Source organism: Chanodichthys erythropterus, chromosome 15, assembly GCF_024489055.1.
Source record: "Chanodichthys erythropterus isolate Z2021 chromosome 15, ASM2448905v1, whole genome shotgun sequence".
In the NCBI taxonomy this organism is placed as follows: Eukaryota; Metazoa; Chordata; class Actinopteri; order Cypriniformes; family Xenocyprididae; genus Chanodichthys; species Chanodichthys erythropterus.
Genome location: NC_090235.1, coordinates 38,707,379 through 38,715,312, shown reverse-complemented (window position 1 = coordinate 38,715,312; position 7,934 = coordinate 38,707,379).

Here is a 7,934-nt window from a genome sequence, read left to right as displayed (position 1 = left end):
TAGGTCACGAAGGGCTCTTTCCACGGCTTGAATTAATTCAATTGTCTTCCTCGGATGGTTTCCTTTAATGGGAGAAAGCAGGGTTGCCAACTTTGGGACTTTGGCTGGAGTGAGACTTTGTAAAAATTTCAGTTTGCGCGTGTGCGCGGAGAAAATGTTTGGTAACCCTAATTTTAAAAATCAATGTCAGTCCATGTTTACTTAGTATCATTGGGGTGAAATAATTTATTTTATTTTTTGTCAGTTTTGTTACCTGACAGGGGCGGAGCCAGACATTGTAAACATTAGGGGCTTATTCCAAATCTATATTTGTCCAAAGACATTTCAATTTTCTATTAATAGCTTTAATGACATGAAAGGAGCTTTTGTTGTCGTATGAAAATGTACATTATTTGACACTGTAATTTGTAAAACTTTGTTGGATGTACCTCTGCTAGGGGGGTATGCCCCCCCGGAAGAAAATTTTGTACATTTTAAGGTTAAATGCATCAATCTGGTGCACTCTGGAGACTCAAAATTAAGAGCTTCAACCCATGTACAGTGTGCAAATTGAACAAAGAAACAGCATTGACTTGTACCTGGACATTAAAAAGGGTTCAAACATTTTTTTTTTTTTTTAAATACTTTTGTACTCATTTCTTTTTAAAAGATATCCTTGCGCTTTTATTTTGATCACCAGATCACCAGCTGATCGCGTGCACAAATGCGCGCTCTTCTCTTTAAAACACGCAGCACACACAGACTGTATATATACTTAATCACTGTCTTTTGCTGTTTTATAAAGGCACAAAGCCATATCACAGTTTCGATTTTAGTTCGTTGGCAAACGTAGTATGTTTTAAGTTTTCAGTTCATTATGAAACGGTGGCGGAAGCAGAGGGTCATTAATGGAAAACACTGAATGAATGTATAGCTGATAAATGTGCTAAAGTTGTCATATCGGTTGTTATATAACAAAACGTATATAACGTAACGTTACTCGGTTACTTACGTAACCTCGGTTCCCTGAGAGATAAGGGAACGAGTATTGCGTTGCGACGCTATGAGAAAACTCCTTTTCTCAAGAAAATAACGGCCATGGTGTGTAAAGCTGAAGCAGCCTGGCCAGCGGTGGAGTGTGCATGATCCGGGAGTGCTGAAGACGTTCTGTGCTTTGTATATTGAGTGCGCGCGCGCGGCCGGGGCTCTCTCTCACTTCTGACACGCAACTGACGTATCACGTGCAAGGTTTTCAGCCAATCAACGATCAGAGAATACTGCAGTGAGAACGTTGTAAGGAGATGTAACAGCTGTGGGCCTTAAACTCCTCTCCTGTCATTAATACGCTGTGGTCTAGTCATCAACAGAAAGTAACGGATTGAGAGGGGAGAAGAATGGATTTTGGCATGACATTTCTTGCGTGTGCGTGAGAGCGTGAGATTGATGCTGAAAGCGTGAGTGTCACGCCAGATGCGTGAGAGTTGGCAACCCTGGAGAAAGTCCTTGAACTTCTTGTGCAATCAGTAGCACTATTTTTGACTTATTTCCATACTTGTTGTCCAAGAGCCTGAACACGTCTCTGAGTCAATACATGCATTCATCATCTCAATCGTGTATTTATTGTCTTGAAAAGTGTTTTGAATAGCCATAGTTAGCGATCTCTGGCCTCTGTTAGTTCAGTTATTTCCTGGATTGCCTATTCTTCTTTAGCATTGGCATTTGTGGACTAAAAGTGCACAGAGCGCCCTCGGGCTGCAAGTATGAATTGTAAACACAGTATCCAGCTTTCACAGTGACGACAATAAATAATGAATAAATACTCCTCTGTATAGAAAATTGACATAAACATGAGAATAATATTTCACAGTATTGCTGTTTATGATGAGCTAAGACATTATTACAGAGGGTTTTTTTCACACCCTACCTGACTGAAAGGCCTCATTAATATTGCAAGTCATTTCAGGTCATTATTATGTGATTCTTTTGTATTCTCAGGTGTAAATGGCCCATTATTCATGCAGATTCACGCCTCCATGCATACTGTGTTTCTTGACAAAAAGTGTCTTACAAAAACTAAATCAATATATTGTTTTTATACGAAGGAGCAGTCAGCATAATTTTTACATAATTCTGAAGCAAAAACTCTAGTCTACAACCTCTAATACCCAAAAGTCTGATTTAATATTCTAAACACAGATTTAATATACTTTTTTTGGCCTTATTTCAGTGACTTAAGTTTTTTGTTTTTTCAATAACCACGCATAAACAGTATTCCTTCAAAAATACAAACATGTACATACATGTTCCTCACATATTATTGTAGCCTAGTTTGTGCTGAATACAGTGTAATGACACTTTTGTTATTTATATGTTTATGAACAACTGAAAAAAGCACAAATGTCAGGGCATGTCAAAACTCCAAGCCCCAAATCAGCCTCAGACTCCAGAGGGTTAAGCAACCAACCCTGCCAACCACAGAACATCAGGTGTGGTCCCCAGTCGCGTCGGTATGTTGACGTAGCAGCTACCCTCACAACCCTTCAAGTCACCACAGCCCATAACATCAGAGAATTAATGTGCACAGACTCACTCTATGCCAGACTTAGTTTCACATGCCACCTTCTGGGCTGGAAGCAAACTGGTTTCAAGACTGAATGCAACAAGCAGGTGAAACATCAACACCTGTTCCAGGCACGTAATCACCTCACCCGAACACATGACATGATCGTTTACTGGGAAAAGGTGAAAAGCCCACAGGCTTTGGTGGTTGCGGGGCTTGCCGCTTTTTTGTTGATATCTGGGGGCTCGCAGCAAAAGAGTGGCAGAGTTTGGTTCAAGCATAAACCAGTTCCTCCATTTTCTCGGATAAGCACAGAAGAGGGGATGATGGATAGAGGGATAATGTGTCCAGTGAGAGAGACTGTTGCTCTGGTGTTATAGGAGGCTGTAATTTGTTGTACTGGCTTCCCTGGCTGTTTTCGCTATAGTTGTCCTTGGGTGCTGAATCTTGGAGAAGTTCTAACACGTCACTGTCTATCGGTGTGCTCTGTGGGCAGGGCTCAGTCAGGATTGTGTCCGTGAGCAGTGGTTGTTGTGGCTGCGTGGTGTTAACATTGTCCTTGTGAGATGTGTCAACCTCATGTCCATTCAGGTGCTGAAATGAAGTCCTGTGGTCAGCTGTACTCTGTTCAGGTGTGTTTGTGCCATTTAGATTTAGTAGATTTTCACAAGCTGCTGAAGTATGATGGAGGGAGAAGTAGATATTGTCCTTTAGCACTCTTGAGCCCAGTTTGTTTGGGTGCATTAGTTGATTTGCAGCTTTATATTTCATTAGAATGCTCTTAAGTTCCCTGTTTACATCATAAACTGTTGCTTATGGAAGGCAGCATGTAGTTGTATCCCTGCTGCTAATGTTTCTGATAATAGAGTCACCCACTATCACAGTCCTGGGCTCGGCTGCTCTCTGAGCTGAGTGCCCCTGTCTGCTCGACCATGAGCGGCAGTTAGCATCGTTGTTAGCTGCTGGCTGATTTGATCTGTGTCCGGTCATGTTTGGGGATTCCTCACCCACATTCATCACGTCTGGAGATTCCTCACCCACACTCATTAACACTGCAAATCTGTTCTCCAGATGTATTGGCGGTGGTAGGGAACTAGTGTTTGGGATAGAAGATGCTACTGCAATATGTGATACGCGTGACAATCTGATGTCTCAAGTGCCTTTGGGTCTCACTCCCTGTTTGTGCCATCGATTACTATGTTGATCAGTTTCAGCACTCAGTATGGTCTGTTTAGGAGCATTAGATTGTGCCAGATCAAATTCCACACACACAGACACACAAAAACGCTAAACTGAAACTCGACATGCAAAACTAATGCAAGTACTACCGTTTCTCAATCTTAATGAAACTGATTTCCGTGATAGCCTCAAGGACTGTTTGTAAGTTTTGCTGCTTGCCTTCTCTCTTTCCTTTCCTCTACTTTCACTTTTGTATAAACCAAGTCACTTTAACGTTTTTTGATCACTTTATGCTTTGATGCTATAATAGGAATTTATTCTTGTGGCCAAAGAATAAATCCGTTTATAATATTCTAGGAGGAGCTAGGGTTTGCTGGACAAACATAGTTTCCCTAAATAATTATTAAACAAGAAATAATCATATATGAATTCACAATATATGTTTAATTCCCCCTTGGGTTGATATATGCGTCATAATGAATCATAAAGCTTTATGATTTATTATAATTCATATATATATATATATATATAACCCATAAATTGATTAATAACTGTACAAACCGCTACAATCTTGATATGCTGCTGTTCCAAAGTTCACCGCTAAGTGGCAGTGTGCTACACAAACTGATGTGAAACCGGCAAATGTGACAAAATCCAACGTGTCTACACCAGGCGCACTGCGGCGCAACATCTAAAAGCTGTCTACACTACAACGCGTCAAACCAACCATTGCAAAGCACTTAGACTACGTCAGAAACAGAACAGGGAATCGTCTCCGGTTACTATGGTAACCTCGGTTCCCTGTGAGATGGGAATGAGACATGGCATCAGAAGCTGACGCTTTGGGGGCTCCCTTCCTTCCTAATCCTTCCTGAAATCCTATTGCACAAGGCCAGTGAAGTTGCAACTCTCACTGGCCAATGCCAGCCAAGTCAGTGGAACAGCATAAGCTCAGAATCTTCCTACTGAACAAGAGTACAGTAGATCTGAGCGGTGAACAATGCAGTCTACACCATGTCTCGTTCCCATCTCTCAGGGAACTGAGGTTACCATAGTAACCGAAGAAGTTCCCTTTCGAGGACGGTCTCTCAACATGGCCTCAGAAGCTGACGCTTTGGGGACTGTATAGAACAACGCGGGAACACGGGAACGTGGGAACGTGGGAACAGCGAAGAAGGGAGCTTAGCCACGGTGGAGCTATTATGAACAGTTAACACAGAATAATCCCCCACCAATACACAACTTACGATATGCGCATAACGTAGTTACTCATCTAACATTGTATGTATTCAAGTATATAATATAACAGGGTACATAACAGGGTAATGAAGCATGTGAGCGGCCAGGCCGGGCACAGCAATTAAGGAACATACACCTAACGAGTGGCTGCTGCCGGCATCGGTACAACATGAGAGAAGTCATCAGCAAGCCCGTGCTCATTGCGAGGACATAGACGAATTGTGCCCCATATTTCAGGTCGCCACGGTGGTATTATGTGCGTGGCAATACTGTATATCACACAACTCACTCTGCCGATGTGAAGGGGGGAGCGCCACAAACTGGGTGCGATGCTGGCTCCGCCCCCAGTTTCCACTTATACAACCTAGTTGAAACCACCAGCCTCGGCTAGCGGACAGAAACTGCAGGCAGAATATGAGTCATACTCACCACCAGGACTTGTGAGGCTAGGGAACACACGTCCAAATTGTAGAACCTGGCGAAGGTATTCTGTGACGACCACCCAGCCGCCATGCAAATGTCTTTGATGGTGACGCCTTTAGTCCATGCCCACAAGGATGCAGCCGCCCTCATTGAATGTGCTCTGACACTGATAGAGCATTCCATTCCTCGACTAGAATAGACCAAAGTGATTGCATCAACCACCCAATGTGATAGCCGCTGTTTATAGACAGGTTGTCCTTTGGTACTGCCGCCAAAGCACACAAACAACTGCTCAGAGTGCCTAAACTGAGCTGTGCGGTCAATGTAAACTCGCAAAGCTTGCACTGGGCATAGCACCTGATGAGGGGCGTTATCCGCTGACTCTGGGGTGAAAGCTGAAAGCGTTATCACTTGCGCTCTGAACGGCATTGATAGTGATTTAGGCACCTAACCCAGACTCGGTTTGAGCGTGACATTACAATCACTTGGCCCAAACTGCATGCAACCAGCGTCCAGCCAGCCAATCCCCCACGCGTTTTACTGAAGCGAGGGTGAGCAGCAGCGCGGTTTTAAGTGAGAGCTCCTTTAAGCCGACTGACATGAGTGGCTTAAAGGGCGTGCCAAAGCCCCGAGCACAAGAGCTAGATCCCATGACGGCACCGTGGGAGGGCAGGAGGGTCTTAGTCGTCTTGCACCGCTCAAAAATGTTACCACTAGATCATGCCTGCCCACTGAGTGCCCATCGATAATGCCATGTAAGGCTGAAATAGCTGTCACAGTGGAAGGCATACTGCCGCTGTCCATCTACTGTTGTAAAAAATCCAGAATGTCTGACAAGGGAAAGTTTTCCAGTTCGCGACCTTTCGATTTGCACCATTTCACAAATACTGCCCATTGAGAAGCGTACAAGCATTTGTAGAAGGGGCCCGCGCCTCTGTAATCGTGTCCATAATACGGTGGGACAAAACACTCAGTTCTACCGGTTCCCCTGCATTTCCCCTGGGGTGCCAAATCCAGTCGTCCACCTGCGACTGGAGGTCTCGTCTCAGCGAAATCATCCACAGGGGAGCCATTAATAGTTCTAGCAGATTGGGAAACCACAGCCTGTTCGGCCAGTACAGGGCAATTAGAAGCACTGACGCTCTCTTCTCCCTGATTTTGTGCAGCACCTGTGACAAAATGTTCAGCGGAAGAAATGCATATAGGCGGGCATTCGGCCATGGCATAATGACCGCATCCCCTCCCAGGGGAGAGCGTGACAGAGAAAAGAGAAAAGTGCTGAAAACTCTCTGAGCGAATGGGCACGTTGTGAGGCGGCGAGTGTCGTGCATTGCTGAATAACGGGAAGTGCGAGCCCTCCACAGAATGTGCGAGTGATGCGGATGAATTAGGAGCAGCCCCGGGAAGACCACATTTCTTAAAGCCATGACGTGACTTCGGCGGTCTCTGCCAGGGAGTTTTGGTGCGGGCAGAAGGCTCTGGGTCCGGCGCCAATGGAGCGGAAGTAGAGGGAGCGCGCTTCGGTGGCCTATTAGAAGTAGACGATGATCTACTGCGTGCTGGAGGTGGCGCTGGAGCCTGGCGTGGGAGGAAGTGACTCGTTGCCCTGGAATGCTTTAGTGCTTCAGAGAAGTGCTCCGCGATTGCTTCCATGGCATCTCCAAAGAGGCCGGAGGGAGATAAAGGAGCGTTGAGCAGCGCCTTCCTGTCTGTGTCTTTTAGCTCGGTGAGTGTCAGCCACAGATGACGGTGGAGTACTACAAGATTCACCAAGGGCGACGTTCCTCCGAGCCCTCAGCCCGACCCGGCGAGTGCCGCCTCTGCATGGGCGATTCCCAGGCAGAGAATACAGAACTCGTGGGTGTCCGAGGCCTCGATGGGTCCAGAACACAGTGTGCAAACGTTGGACATGCTGGAATGCAAGAGGGTAATCCGTCTTCTTGCGTCTTCTCCACAGCTGTCTTCAGAAATCGTAGTCCGTTGTAGTTTGTTGTAGTCCGTGAAAGCTGGCATTGGACAGTGAGAGTTGCAACTTCACTGGTGTTGTGCAATAGGATTTCAGGAAGGATTAGGAAGGAAGGGAGTCCCAAAAGCATCAGCTTCTGATGCCATGTCGAGAGACAATCCTCAAAAGGGAACCGTTTACTGTCGGGAATGTAATGTGTTGTATGTGTGTTTTAGCAAAGCGGTCTGTGTTGCAAATTGGTGAATGAAGAAACTTGCTAGGTTACGTGTCACTACTCTTTATTCATTTATCCAGTGTAAAACCCGGACACCGCCACACAAATGTGGCTTTTTGTTAATGACTGCCCTACTGCAGGATTTAACACAGAGTAGCAGCTCAATAACAGTTACAAATGACACTGTAACAGTCTTTCACAGGAAATTCTAGTTGCATTTTTCAATTAATTCCTTAAATTATCCTTTGACTTTGTCTGGCCCACCATCTGGTTGCGAAAATTTTTTTTGGCCCAATGTCAAACTTAATTGCAGACCCCTGACATAGAGGAACAAAATGGATAACGCAGTTGAATATCACTCAACACGCCCAGAA